Source organism: Dermacentor variabilis, chromosome 1, assembly GCF_050947875.1.
Source record: "Dermacentor variabilis isolate Ectoservices chromosome 1, ASM5094787v1, whole genome shotgun sequence".
NCBI classification, from domain to species: domain Eukaryota; kingdom Metazoa; phylum Arthropoda; class Arachnida; order Ixodida; family Ixodidae; genus Dermacentor; species Dermacentor variabilis.
Window position 1 is genome coordinate 11228238 of NC_134568.1, and position 15625 is coordinate 11243862.

Sequence of the window (15625 nt, forward strand, 5' to 3'; positions counted from 1 at the left end):
GCAGCTTTGGGGTCATACGGAGCCATGGGATCGTCATGGATCATGTTGAAGTCTAGGCTGCCTTCGCGCAGCTCGTCAAAGTCAATGCCGAAGGGGTTCAGGCGCTCGTTCAACTCTTCCTGCAACGCGCGCAACGACAATAAAGTTCCTAAGAGCTGCATCCAGAAACGAAATGAACTGGCTCGTTTCACGGCTCGAACTCGTACAAGGTGAGTCGGCATATGTAAAGTGCCGCATGTGCACAGTTCTAATTGTCTTGCCTGCCTTGTCCCTTAGCTATTCCGGGAGCTGCTTTGTGCACTCGCAGTCTGTCCTAACATACGCTTTATATGTGTGTAAAATTCGTTTTATTACTGACCTGCACAGACAACGAGCAGAAGAATGTCATCTGGTCTCTTAGTGGTAGGAAACACTGCGAAAAACGTCTGTGCGGTGAGCTTTATATAAATTGCAAACAGTAAACCAGTGCATTGCAGCTAGTGTGTGCTGCGTGTGATGCGAACACTTCCCTTTTCTGCGTGGACGTGGTTGAAGTGACGGAATGAGTTACCACATGAGTCAACATCCAGCAGCGGGCACCTCCTTCGTTTGGCTGCGTACATGGGCCGAGCAGTAAATGCCTATATATTACATCTCGGGCGACCTGGGCCGCCGTCTCGAGCAACTTGGCCCAAGTTGGTGCGTGCATTGCGGCCGCTTTCATTCTATGATATTATTGCACGGTTTGCTTCGAAGAACAAATATTTTTCTTGTTCTTCAAGCAGCATGTATCTCTCGTGTGTATTTCTGCGCATATAGTTTTCCGTGAGTAGGTCTTCCGAAAAACATGTAAACTTCTTGCTTGCCGCTCCAAACAATTAAAACATATCTGCCTCATCCGGCGCCCTGTACTCAGATTTATGGGAAGTATTTTTTACAAAGAAAAAAAATAAGAAACCCGCAGTGCAACATTCCATTCATGTTTCCTTCTTCCTCGCGTAACAGAATCCGGGGTAGTTGGTGCGGGTTCTTTTATTGAAGTCGGGCCTATAGGGCGCCGAAAAGAGTTTCAGGTAGCGATTATATATGCTCTTTGGCCCATAAGTCGTGTAAAATGTTTTGTGCAGTCAATGCTTAACAAAAGAACAAAAAAAGAAAAAGCGACGCAGTAGCCTAATTAGTGGCTACATATGGTGGTGCGCTGCTAAAGTCGAGCTCACAGGTTCAAACCACAGGTCGCGGAATTTGATGGGAACGAAATGGAAAAGCACTCGTGTACTTCTCTTTAGGTGCACGTAAAAAAATCCCACGTGGTGAGAAGTGAACGGCATACCTCATAATCATGCCGCCAGACGTAAAACACCAAAATTTGTTTCATTAAAAAGACTAAACATATAAGAAAAGAAGGCAGCTGCGTCCATAGGGTTTTTTCTAGGGGTGTAAACGAAATAAATTAGTCTCGAGTGTGATTTTTGTGAAAAGCATGCTTCTCTTATGTTTCGTACCTAAATGTAATGCCGTTTCGATCTGTACGTCTGCTCAACTGAGCAACTTCTGTATTATAAACGGTTGCTCTAAGTTAACCAGTGCACTATCATAAAGACAATAATGAAGCGATTAAAGAACGACATGACTCCCAAACACGTAGATATATATGTAGATCGACTGTGTTCGTTGAAGAAGATAAGTGTGGTACCACATTGGTCACCCAGTTTTAAAGGGCTGCAAACATGGTGAGACTGTCAAAAAATGTTTTCCTTGCCTGAATCAAGCTAGCAGATTTACAGGCTGTCCCAAAATGGGGCGTCGATATTGAATAACAGCTATAAACTTGCGCATCAGAACCGATTAGCCCCCGTGCGTTAATTCTCTCAGGAACTGGTGCGGCTCTGCGCAACAGCCACGACTCTCCAGCAGCACAATCATTCGGAATAAGACTCCTCACATGCATTGGCCCCTCACCTTCGAGACTTCAAAGTGCTGTTGTTCGTTACATTCGAACACAAACGGCTGTTCGGCATCTTAATAGTGAATTCTGAAGTCGAATAGAGTATGAATAGCAAATACCATCGATTAGACTACATGTTTCTACTTCATTTCGCTTGCTGGCGCGTCGGAGGAGATCGCCAGACAAGCCACGGAGATTACATTGGTAAAGACTTCCCGTTCTCTCCTATTCAGTCTGAGTACATAGGCAGTACCTTTTCCCTAACACTGTTGTTCATATTAACGTCCAATAATTGCCTTAATTCCTTTTCTCGGAAAGTCGATTGGTTCACCTGGGGCTGGTGAAGCTTTTAGAAGAAACATGCTTATTCCGCTCGGGAGTTCTCACTTTTTCAATCAGTGTAGTTAGAATATTTGATCATTTTTCTCTTACATATATGTACTGGATATATAGGTCTATGTGCCCTTATATTTACCTTTCATTGCATTGGCCTTCTGCATCTCTTCGCGCCACGCAGTTCATGAACCTTATTCATTTCACTATAATATTGTTCTCTTTGATCATTGTCTCGGATCAATGTACCGCCAACAAGAAGCGCGTGTAAAATGAAACGATATCATTAAATGTTTCTTATGTAGCTTCATATTGTAGATAGGCGGTTTCTGTGGTAGAAATTACATGTTACGTTTAGAAAACAATGTTACAAAATAGCAGTTCACTTGGCTTAAACTACAATGGGTACCAGTCGACAAGAGTCGCGGGCGCACCGAAGCAAGTAAAACCATAAAAAATTTTACTGCACATACTTTTTGCGAGAAAAACTAGGCGTCCGCCAGCTTCCGCGCAACGAGCGCGCGCTCGCGAGCAGACGACGCACTTGACAACGACAGCAAAGTTGAAGACGTCATGTTGTATAACTCATGCCTCAAGTATATATACGTAACAAAAAGGTGTCAATATAAATTTGCTGTTGAAATAAAGCCCCATTATAACAGCGTACGCGCGCAGTTGGTCTCAGCGCCCACAGCGAAATTACGCTGAATGTGCCGCCAAGCGTGTCTCCAGCCCAATGGAGGGACGGACGGATGGACGTATGTATGTATGTATGTATGTATGTATGTATGTATGTATGTATGTATGTATGTATGTATGTATGTATGTATGTATGTATGTATGTATGTATGTATGTATGTATGTATGTATGTATGTATGTATGTATGTATGTATGTATGTATGTATGTATGTATGTATGTTATAAGCGTCCCCTTTGGAACGGGGTGGTTGGTTGCACCACCAACGTCGTGCTATTATACTACCTAATATTCTACCTAGGCTAAAAAAATTAAAAAAAAAAACGCACGATGAATTCCCATAACTGAACTTTCTGACCCCCCTATTGCGAACTTTGCTTTTGTACGTCTCCGTTTTTTCTCGTTTCCCTACTTTTCTTCCACCAACCTTCCAATCGCCTCTTACTAATCTCTATTGCGGACATGTTTAGTTTCCTCCTGCTCTCGCTGAACCAAGGGCTTCGAGGAGTCCAGTGGTGCCTAAATCGACCGCTGAGTAAACGTCTTCCCATTCTAATAAAACATGCTCCATCGTTTCCCTAGCTCTACCGCAACCAGCACATGCTCCTTCTTCATTTTTATATCTCGCTTTATAGGTGTATGTTCTAAGGCATCATGATCTCGCTTCAAAGAGTAATGAGCTTCTCTTTGAGTTATCATCAATTGCTTTTTTCCTGATTTCGTCTTTTCCTCTTAAGCAGTTAGTCATGGCAGGTTTCTTTTCCATTGCCGCCACCCATGAGATTATTTCAGCCTCTCTGGCTTTGCGCTTGACGTTCTTTGTTGCTGTGTTGCTCATCTTACACGCCGCATACTTGCTGATAAGCTTCCTAGTTCTTTTCGTCCTCTGTGAATCAATGTTTTTCTGTACAAATACCTCAACACTCCCCAGCCCATTTAATTTCTTCCATATTCCTCAGCCGTTCTACATACTCAATTTTACTGCGAGCTTCCCTCACTTCAAAACTAGTCCAGCCCATATCAACCTGCACAGCTTCATTTGTAGTCGTCCCGTGAGCGCCCAATGCGAGGCATCCCACTTCGCGATTGGCTTCGAAGCTCGGAAAGCACGACGCGTTGCGTAATGCAGGATTCCAAAAGTTGGCTTCGTCTCGATAGAGTTATGTTACACGGTGAAGCATATGCAAAGTGTTGCGGTGAAGCATAACACGCGTGGAAGGGGCTATTGTCACGGGTGACATCATGTATTACTTAATTACACACGCGTGCACCCGCCGTCTCCTGTCACAGTACGAGCATCGATATGCCTAATAAGTGTACTGGCAGGCCTTCAGAGCTTTTTCGGACGTGTCTTTGGCGATTTGAGCTCTTAAGGGGTAGTAAAAAACATGGATTCATTTTTTCCGGACTGCCTGATTTTCCGGACGTTTTCGGGGCCCCTAGGGAGTCCAAAAAAATGGATGTTGGCTGTACAACTGACCAAGAGGATGCTTCAAATTTTCCGTGCGGCGAACGCATGGCGGAAGGAGAATGAGAACAGAAAGGACCGACGCGTTGAGGAATGAACGGGGAAGGAAGTAGGCCGCCGATTTTTTGAAGGATCTTGAGCTCAAAAAACTAAGTGTTGGCTGAAGCCGAGATGCAGATGTCCCTCAACCAAAGCAAAATAAACTTTTTAAAGCAGTGAAACACAACACTGAGGCATTGAGCGCGGGCTGAGAATTTGTAAGGACAGTTAAAGAAATAATTAAGGGGTTTTACGTGCCAAAACCACTTTCTGATTATGAGGCACGCCGTAGTGTGTAAGGACAGTTGAGGTTGACTTTCCAGCTGCTGGCAGAGAGTCTCATTTGTGACAAAGTTCGGGCCTCATACCAATGAGTTCACTATCAGTTGATAGAAATAACTCACATTTGAAAATATTTGCTTTTGATGCATCAATTTTTTATATTTATTTGAGAATGTTCGACCCGATTTGCAATGGGTTGTACCATTTTTTTCGAATATATTTTATTCGCTGTGCATTTTACTAACTCCCCTCTTCTGCTTTCTTTTTGAATAAACTAAAGACTGCTCCTTACTATTTAAACTTGATTAAGCCGTTTTCTTCGAGCAAGTCTCGCTAGCTGCCTGTTCTGACTCTTATAACTGTTCCTCCGTGCGAGCGGGAAGAAATGCTGTGCAATAAACGAGGCACGTGTGTAGTTAGTGTCCTGCAGTATTGGTAACGGCATAACGGCTTGTGCTGATCCAGTTCGTCGGCTGGAAGCAGCAGAAAGTAGGATTGCATTCAGCACTTTATCTGCAACTATAGGCAAGCGTATTTCTTTAGGGAAAGTGAGTTTGTGGAAGCGACGTCATCGGGAAAGTGCATGCGGTAAAAACTTATACATACAATATTTTGTAACGGTAAGGACAATTTTAGCAAAACGTTAAGTGGCAAGTACCGCTGCACGGTATTTCCTGTACGAAGGAGTTACCCATGCACGCTCCTTTGCTCTTTGTGGCACGCCACTCTAGATTGCAGTAGAATATATTGCAATTATTGCTAACACAACAAGAATGAATGAATAAAACGTTTATTGATTGAAAAAGCAGGCCAGGTTCTTATTGTCCTTGCCCGTCCGAGGGGGGTGGTCTCTCTAGTGCTTATTGCCAGCTTCGCCTAGTTGACCAATGTTCTCTGATTCTCCGGGCTCCCGCCAATGAGCAGCTCTTCCCACTTTTCAGGGAGGTTGCCTTCGGTTCTTGTTGCTGGCTCCGTTGGTTCTTCGCTTGCTCGGGTTTCAGGCGGGGGCTGTTCTGCTGAACCCTCTTCTTTGTCCGTTTCACTCGCGGTGCGAGTCTTGGCATTCAATGATGAGGTGCGCAAGAGTGTCGGGTACGTTTCAGTGATGGCAGAGGTAGTGAAATGACGTCGGGTAGATGCGATACATTATGACGTGCATAGGTGTTGGTTTCAGTCGTCGGAGCATGAGGAGTATGACGCTGTACTTGCTGAGCTGTGGGTGTCGTGGGGGATATACTCGTCGCTTCAGCTTGTAGTGTTGTAATATGGCCTAGTATACGGTGGGTGTATCTTATGTACTCGTCGTGGCCGGGATGTTGAGAGGCAGAAAGGCCTGCCTGTTACGTTAGCGCAACGGTGCATGAGCCGCTTTATTCCCTGTCGTTGCCTCGTACCTCTGGATCCATGTGACGTGAGTGTCGGGAATTAAGAGGGCCAAGAATTTTGAGCAATTTAAATGCCATCGTGGACACCCGACCTTTCAGGAAATTTCTGCAGGCTTTCTGCTAGTCAGAGAAGGTGAGGGTGGTTCCTGTAGAGGTAGTGGTGACCAGGGTGATTGCTCCTTTCTCCACTGTTTCGGGGTTCCTTGCAGTAGGTCGCTGAGGTGAATTTCGTGCCTTAAAATTCCTGGATCTTATTGCGTATGCGTAGTGGTTAGGGTATCGGGCGGCAGAATTGAAGCATGTGTTGGAGTCATGTGAAAATTTCTGTTGGAGGACTTCGGTTCTTGCTCAGCGTCAGCCTTTGTGGTAGGTGGAATGCATGTTACGTGGGATGGGTGCGACGGTGATACTTCCTCGGAGGTCGGGTGGTAGTCTTGTTTTGTGGACAGTGTCCACGATCTAGGCTTCGCTGTAGTGCAAGTAGCAAAGAACTGCTCTCCCGGTAGGGGTATAAGCTTAAGGCGTTCCAGCTGGATGGCTTTGTGGGCTTCGCCTATCTCTTCCCAGGTGTTATGGGCGCGTAATTTGAGGAGGTTTGTATTCCATGCCATTGGTGTATGCCCAGGGCGACATTGGTGGCGGCTTTCCTGAATAAAATCTTTAGCTTTTATAGCGAAGCTTTCTTCACCTACCATGCCATGGTTCCACCTGGGTCACTGGTCGGTTTCTCGTCCAGTAGATTCAACCTCACTCTAAAAAAAATTGTGGCAGAACTCATTTCACGGTGACTGCCGACGGTAATGCGTTGGCACTGAATCACTACAGTGACACAACGTATTGCCGCTGTCGAAACGAGCTATGTATGAGGCGTGTACTGCAGCAAGACTCCTTTTTCGGAGTTCTCTAAGAACACTTGGCGCCATCTAGCGCCGCCGCTGCGAAGTCTGAGCGTGGCCTTCGGAATGCATGGCGCGCCGGTGCATGCGTGCGTGCGTGCGAACGCTGAGGAACGCGCCATACAGCTACCTGGCTCCTCTCTCGCGCTTCTTTCTGAAAACGCTGCAGCAGCTAGTGACACTGCCGAGAAGTCGCGTGTTGCCTTCGAAACAGGAAGCGTGGCGTGGCAGTGCCTGCGAACGCCGAGAATTGTTTCCTCGCTTGCCGCGCACTCAGTGGCACATTCAGTGATCAATTTGGCGAGAAGTTCACTGAAGAGCGGCGCGTATACCCAGTGCATTCATTGTGCAACTCTCTAAAGCGTTGGCATGAAAGACGTTAATGGAAAAGGGGCACATGCCCAGTGTATTTGCGACGCAGTCGGCTAATGTGCCGGGTTGCCGTCCTTGAGGAACACTTGTGACGGGAGTTCGATTCCGCTCAGCATCGGATAAGTTTAAAGGATCTTTGCCGTCATTGTCGAGTGGCAGATTCCCAGTAGCACATACCTAGTTACCCAAGTTATCGCCAAAGACCTTCACTGAAGAGTGGCACGCACACCCTGGCACGTGCTCAGTGACCCTAATTGGCATCAAAAAGGCCCATTTTAGGACACTACAGTGGCCGAGTGGCACATGCCCAATACTCTAAGTCGGCGTCAAAGATTTTCTTCGAACAGCGGTACCTACCCAGGCTCGTGTCTACAGTGACCCCCACGTTGGCGGGATAGAGGCTCGTTTAAGAGCGGCACACATGTACGCATTGTCATTTACACATTGATCCAAGTTGGTTCGATGGTTCCTTTCGAACCCTGTTAACTCAGCACAGCAGCCCGACGCGCTAGCCGTTCGACCACTGACTACCCACTGATTCAGCTAGGCGGGAAAGCGTTTACATGTAAACATAGATAGATAGATAGATAGATAGATAGATAGATAGATAGATAGATAGATAGATAGATAGATAGATAGATAGATACTAAGATAAAAATAAATTATGGGGTTTTACGTGCCAAAACAACTTTCTGATAATGAGGCACGCCGTAGTGGAGGACTCCGGAAATTTTGACCACCTGGGGTTCTTTAACGTGCACCTAAATCTAAGCACACGGGTGTTTTCGCTCCCATCGAAATGCGGCCGCCCGGATTCGAACCCGCGACCTCGTGCTCAGCAGCCCAACACCATAGCCACTGAGCAACCATGGCGGTTTGTAATATTTCTTGTCGCCTGAGTAATGAAGCCGATTGATGCTTGGGACATCCAGCGTATGAAGCTGTGTGGCCTCCGTTGCAGAGGGTGCACTTGGGTTGATTTCTAGAGGGGCAGGCTTTGTAATCATGCGCTCCCGCACAGATCTTGCATGGAAATTGGCCATGGCAGGACTTAGCAACGTGGCCAAATCACTGGCAATTGTAGCACCAAGTTACAGGTTCTAAATATTCTTCGACTGGATGACTCGTGAATCCAAGTAGGACGCGTGTTGGCGATGGTTTGTCAGGCAAGAATTGTAGGATGACGCTCCCAAGTGCATGTGATTCCACTGTTCCATCTTCTGGCAGGAGCCATCTAGTCTGCCTCTTAACGGAAATGACGCCGCTATCTTGTAGGTACTCAAGTAGTTGGTGTTCAGAGTATTGAATTGGAACATGTCTTATTTTCCCAAGATTTTGCGTGTACGATGGTGGTACGTATGTTTCGATTGCAAGGCCTGCAAAATGAGTTAACTCGAGTAGTTTCGTAGAGGCAGAGAGAGAAGACACATTGACGGAAAAGTTACCTTCCCTCGTTACACAAAATGATTGTACCTTCTCTCTTGCCGTGGTAATAATCTGACTGGCCAACTTATTTGGATTCACTTTCCAAAACGATGCTTCCGGGTCGGTGAGCTTTCAAATCACTGGTATTCCCGCTTGGCGTGATTTCTTGTACGTCACCATGGTGAACGATCTGTCTTCCGCTTCCATGTCGGCGGTTTCAACTATTGTGGCATCATTGTACGGCTCATGATCGTCACTACATGCCCTCTTGGGAGAGTTCGTCTCGAGGTCAGCATCCTTTGTGGCACTTGGGTTGAAGTGGTCACTGCCAGCCGGCTGCACAGCGGGCGCTTGTTGTTCTGCAGTAGCATTGATCTCTCCACCTGCATCAGGCAAGCGTGGGGAGGAACGGGGTCCCTTCTTTGCCAACTCCTTCTGTTGCCGTGGGAGCCTCTGGTACACGGCTTGGAGGCCAAGAAGACCTCCATCCACCGTGGTTTCTCAGTGGCTATGGTGTTGGGCTGTTGAGCGCGAGGTCGCGGGATCGAAACCCGGCCATTGCGGCCGCATTTCGATGGGGGTAAAATACGAAAACACCCGTGTGCTTATATTTAGGTGCACGTTAAAGAACTCCAGTTCTCCACTACGGCGTGCCTCATAATCAGAATGTGGTTATGGCACGTAAAACCCCATAATTTTTAAAGAGACCTCCCACCTGATGAGGCGGGAAGTCGTCGACCGAATTTTGGCTACTGAGTGCTGAGGTCATGCGAGGAAACTCACAAATTAAGACGAAAAAGCGGATCCCTGAGAAACTCACGTCCGGTGGTGGCACACTTTGTTTGTCGATGCGACGTCTGACGCCGGACACCGGATTTTCTGCGACACGAGCTCCTTGCTGGGCTGTGGCTGTTGATCACACTGCTGTGTAAGTTGGCGCAGGTGCAATAGAAACGACATAATGCTTCTGTCGTGTGCATCCATAACCAAGCCTTTTCCGCCTGCTACTCCGCTTTACTTATAATGCGGGTACGACCTTCCTGTTGGTACCCGGTGACTGACTGTCTGGGAAAGGACAGGAGAGGGAAGTGGAACTAGGACGGGGTAAGATTGGGCGGAAAAAGATGCCTGCCGCTAAGTTTGCAAGGGTCCAGGCCAGTGCTACCACAACCCCTTTGCGTACCCCTCCCCCAAATTTTTGTTTTCGTGGTAGCCTCAGGGAAAACTGGCGCAATTAAGAAACAAAAATTGCTTGAGCGGTATGCTGACGCGTCTTTGACCCCGCCAGGCTACTTGTGCATGTGGTCAGTGGCGTAGCTAGGTCGCCTGGCACCCGGGGCCCTTACTTAGCTCTTCTGTCACCTCACCCCCGGGTGTCGTCGTGGAAGGCGGGAATATCGACAATTTTCGGGTGTCTTCAGACGTACGGGACACCCCCCCCCCCCTACTGGCCCCGTGCACCCGGGGCTCACGCCCCGGGTGCACGGTGAGTGCACGGTGCCAGGTGAGCAGTAAGGTGAGTGGCGTGAGCCACTCACCTTACTGTCGCACCTGGCAACCTGCGACTTTTTTTTATTTCCCAGGATGAAAAAGAAAAAGTTTGAAGGGGTAGTGTTTCCATAATGTAATGGGCGTAAAAGCACCTTCGCGGATGGCTCTCGACAGTGTCACAAACGAAGAATTCTTATAGGATGCAACGAATAGTGGGAAATAAAGGAGTTAAGTTTATTTCGGCTCAAGGAGACTACCGTAAGGGTGACGAGTTTGCTTTTCTCTTGACCTTGAGTAGAAATGTTTATATATGTAAGAAAGTTCTGTTATTTATGAGTGCCCCTCATACGTACAAACCACAGTGAATGAATACATACACCCCGCCACCAATCCGCAGTCATTGTTCTACGCGCTAGGCCACAGATGCTTTGCTTTTGTTCATGACAATTATTACAATAAATTGGCATGCGCAGATAACAGCACCTGTTTAATAACCTAATGACACCAATGACGGTACAGTCACGTAATAAAACAATCACCAGATGTGCACACTAGTGACATTCAGAGTGGCCGGCACAATAGCGGAATCACGCACACACATATTACACACGTCATTAAGTACACTGCTCGTGTCTTCCAGGGGAAATAATTTCTTAAAGATTCACATCTTGCAATAAAACAGGGGTAAGGGTATCTAAGAACCCCTCAAAGGTTGAATACCGTTACGGTCAAAAGGCATCTTCATCATAACTATGTTTAGGCTTACAGCCATTTGAGTGAAATGCGATCTTGGGGGAACGATCGGTTCGGCATTCCAGTCTTTCACACACATTTTTCCCAATATTAATAAAAAAGATATGTTGAACGGTACATCCTTATCACAAGTTGGCAGCATACACCGCGAAATGCGAGGATTGATGTCGAAGTCGTTCTTTATGGTTCAGGCGCATGCCACAATGGCATGCCCCCACAATCTTCCGTCGTGGTAGCTAACGCTTTGGGACGCTAACTGAGCTTTCACCGCCTTCTAAAACGGCTCAGGTCATCAGCAAAGAGGACACGCCTAGCGTTTCGCGTTGTGACAAAATTCACGCGCAGCCAAACGACCCATCTTCATGTCTTCGCTGGACTACGAGATGCAGCCGTGCAACCACAGACCAAAGCCACGACGCTTCAACTATTGACAATAAATCAGCGCCCAAGCACTCCGTAAAGATGGTTAACCAGCGAAGCTGAAACGTGCGGCCCCGGTGTTTATCACTGGTTTAATCCCGACGGTTCATTAAACGACGGCTTCGTAGGCTGCCAGATCCTCGGTACGCAGTTGCTGCTTGCACTCGGCATCCCGAGCGTTCTTGTGCCCGGGCTGCAGCATGGGCACGGAGCAGACGAGCTCATTCCATCGAAAGCTGCCTGCTACTCAGGAGTACGTATGACGCATGGCCTACCCATTTCAGAGCTGGAGAGAAACTGCTGCGTGCGCGCTCGGCTGCGACGGAGAGCAACGACGTCACTATTGGCACAGCCAATCACGCTCCTCTCTCTTTTTTTCGCGCATGCGCATGGGGTTGCGCCGGATGAGTTTTCAGCGTACAGGTGATAGGCGGGCGGGCGGACAAACCAGCTAGCCACGTACAACTTCTCTGTAAAGACACAGAGAAAAGCACCGTTTATGGTATAAGAATAAAAGCTTTGATTATTTTGACAATCATATTTGATGTTTTTTGCACACTTGTTTTGTATTTGTTCCCCAGCCACAGTTCAGTTCATAGCCCGATCTTTTGCAGAAGCTAGTATACACAAAAAGAAGGCAGAACCAAAACTGGCAACTCATTCAGTGGTGTTCTGCGCGGCTGTGGGTGGAATTCTTGGTTATAGAAGTTATCACTGATGCAACAAAAAGCGGCTCCCCGCTCCTTGTCAGGCAGAATCTGGCTTCTTATAGAGGCGCTGCATGGAGGCGGAATGGATTGAATTTGAAATTTCCTTCCCCATCTTGACTTCAACGCCCCAGGGAATGGTTTCACGTTCCCTGCACCTGCGTTTGGCCAAAGGAAACAAAACGTTGTGGAAGTTATCAGTGAGACGTTGTCAAAGGGGCACTCAAGGCAAACATTAGTTGAAGCTAAACTGATAGATTAATGCTCGAGAACGTTTAAGGCATCAATATTATCGAGAACACGCTATAATATTCGAGAAATTGAGGTAAATGCAGCACACCATTCCACACTTCAATGGGATATTCAAGTACTAGCCCCAATGACGTCGTGACTCCTCATTATAATTCTCTCACTAGTACTCAACCACTAAGAAGAAACCAATCATTCCATTACAAGACGGAAGAAAATTCTACGTGTATACTTCGATTCTTAAGCCCCAACCAGACGTACGCGTTGGAACGCGGTCGCACGCGCCGCACCGCGTCTGGCCGCGTACGGCGTCAGGTGCAGAGGTGGCGTCGCGTGTCGATGCGCGGCGGCGTGGAGACCTTGCACTACTAGAATTTTTGCGCCCGCGCCGGAAGCTTCCGCCCGCGTGACCCGCCCGACACGCCTCACGTGACTACGGCGAACCAATGTGACTTCCGGGACGAGACTTCGCACGGCGTGCAGGCAAGCGCAAGCAAACTGCGTGCGCTGTGATCGCCGTTCCGCGCGCGTTTTGGTAGTTGATGATGGCAGCCGCTGAACTTTTCAGCTGTTACGGCTGCATTAATAATGAAATAAGACGAAGTTCGAGACCTGACGAAGCGTGCAGCACGCGTAGGCCATGTAACACGCGAGTGATGCTATGCCGATGCTGCTGCAGGTTTCACCGGGTTCACAATACTCGTCGCGGTTGAGCTTACTGAACCAGTAGGAGTCCCGCAAGATCCTTCTAAATATAAGAAACAAATTTTAAGTGTTTCATTGCCACCTTTAACACATTGTTTAACGTGACCGTTAAGCGAAGGTTAGACTCCCTTGAACATGACAACCTAGCCACACAGCGCCGCCACGAAGAAACGCGCGGCGACGCGCGGTAACTCGTGCATCGTTTGAGAGCGCGCCCCCTTCCTTCTTCGGGCGCGATGCGACGTCGAGTGAGGGCGGCACGTGCGGACGCGTTACAACGCGTACGTCTGGTCGGGGCTTTAGGAAAGCATAACTTTTTTTTGACGCTTCCCTTGGCAACGACCCGGGCGGTCAAAGGTTTCGTTTACGCTCGATTATGCCCCGCCCGGCCTTTCGTAAGCGTAATTTTGGTAATCGCGTAGTGCTGCGTTGGTTTTACCCGCCCACGAAAGTCACACAGACCGCAAGTAGCACAGAACGAGGCCCATCGCGACGAGCGCCGAATATCGGGTTTATGATTCGGTACTCGCTTTCCCTTCTTCTATCGCACTGTCGGCTCTGTAAAGGCTCGGTTTCCGGCCGCGTGTTCTTGCGTTTTACACGAGAAACTGCAGCGGCGGCTGACGGATGCCGTTATGGCGTGACACTTGGGCGTGCGACTTGAATTGCGCTATAGAGGTGTACGGGCCCTTCAGACGCGATTTTCACTGAAACGAAGTGTTGGTTTGAAAGAAGCGCTGCGAGGATTCTCGAAATGTGTTTTGAAAGTCCAAGTTGAGTTAATGTTCGCCTTTAGGGTCCCTCATCTCTTACGCCCACATTAAATGGGTGTGCGAGTTTAAAGCGTCGGAGAGACATTGAGAACAAGCCTTCGATAATACGGCGGGGCGCGATTTGCCCTGCCGTAGAGGCTGCATGTCGTGCTTTATTTTGTTTCTGATACCCTCTCTGCGGCACCATTTGGAAGGCATCTAGGCACTTTCACTGTCCAGTGCAGACGCACTCTGGCTCACGTTTAATTTCCCGCCATGGAAAATTTTCCACCAATCAGCGGATACACACGGCGCATAACTTTAGCGAGCTCCACGTTCTCAGTTACTACAGGTATGCAATGAATAAACAAGCACTTCGGGGAGTCACACCCACGATATAGATAAACTTAACAAAAAAAAGTTAAGAGGAAGCGCGGTCTTACAATCTACGAACAAGGAATTTAACCAGAGAACTAGAGGCATACACAGGCACAGGCAGTGCACAGGACAATGCTGGACTACCATATACGACTATTGTTTAAATAAACCCGCAAGGTTTCCACCAGGTAAAAACGAACCCCTGCGAGAGCCCCCCGGTTTGCATCATCACTTCAACAATCGTCTTGGAGCTTGGGCTGCTCTGGCATCGCGAACAACGCATGCAGTGAGCACTTGCGTTCCATATTACACGCCGCCGTGACCGTGCGCTCTGTCCGACGCGCCGCGCTGTCTCTTTTTGCCAATATTCTGCGTGATACCGCGGATACCGCTGCCTGACAAGCACCACTCGGCGGGACCTTGCTGTAGCCACATATGGCGACCGAGTTACTTCACAGATAGCGCCTTCACCACAGCGCGTCGATAAAGGTGCTTTACTCTCGCTGATCGAATGGTCTTACAATCAGCACTCAGCAGCTAGCAATCAGGTAGCAATCACACTCAGCAAGTAGCAGCATCAGCGGCAGCTTGCACAGGACTGACAAAGCCTGATCACGAGGCCGCGTGTTCAATCCCGGAAGCGGCAGTCACATTTTGATGGCGGCGCAATGCAAGAACGCTCGTGCACCATGCCTCGGGTGCACGTTAAAGAAACACAGGTTGTCAAAAAAGTGAATCAACAGCTCTCCACTTCGGCGTCCTTCATAACCCAATTGGTAGTTTCGGGACGTTGAGCCCTCTTAGAACTAAGAAAAGTGACAGGGCACAGCATCGGAGGAATCAAACGGTCAGTAGGCCAGCAATGACAAATATGCCATTACGTGTATCTCGACGCAAAGCTCAAGGGCCGAGGCGTTTGGCGCATGGTGAAATTCGGCATGCTGCTCTTGGGGTCCGTTACTTTGGCGCATGACAGTCCACTTACACAAGGACGAAGCCCGGTAAAGTGCGCTCTTGGGAATTAGCGCACTCCCAGCGTCGCACGCGTTGTATAACGAACCTCACGCTATAGTAAAGCGGCGTGCTAAATGTTGCGGTTTCAGCAGTAATATATCTTTCGTGTGCGTGGCCTAATTTTTCTTATCGCAAGTATTCTCTTACGACTTCTTTAAGCACGAAACTCGACCAGAGCGGAACTATAAATGCGCGTGCTTCGGTAACGTCGCTATAATTACGGCACATCATTCCAGCATTGGAGGGCTTGATTTGCAAGTAAGGTAAGAAAACTCTAAGACGTTCGACTTTCTTACTCTATTAGGTTACGTCACCGCATACCTTTAGAATC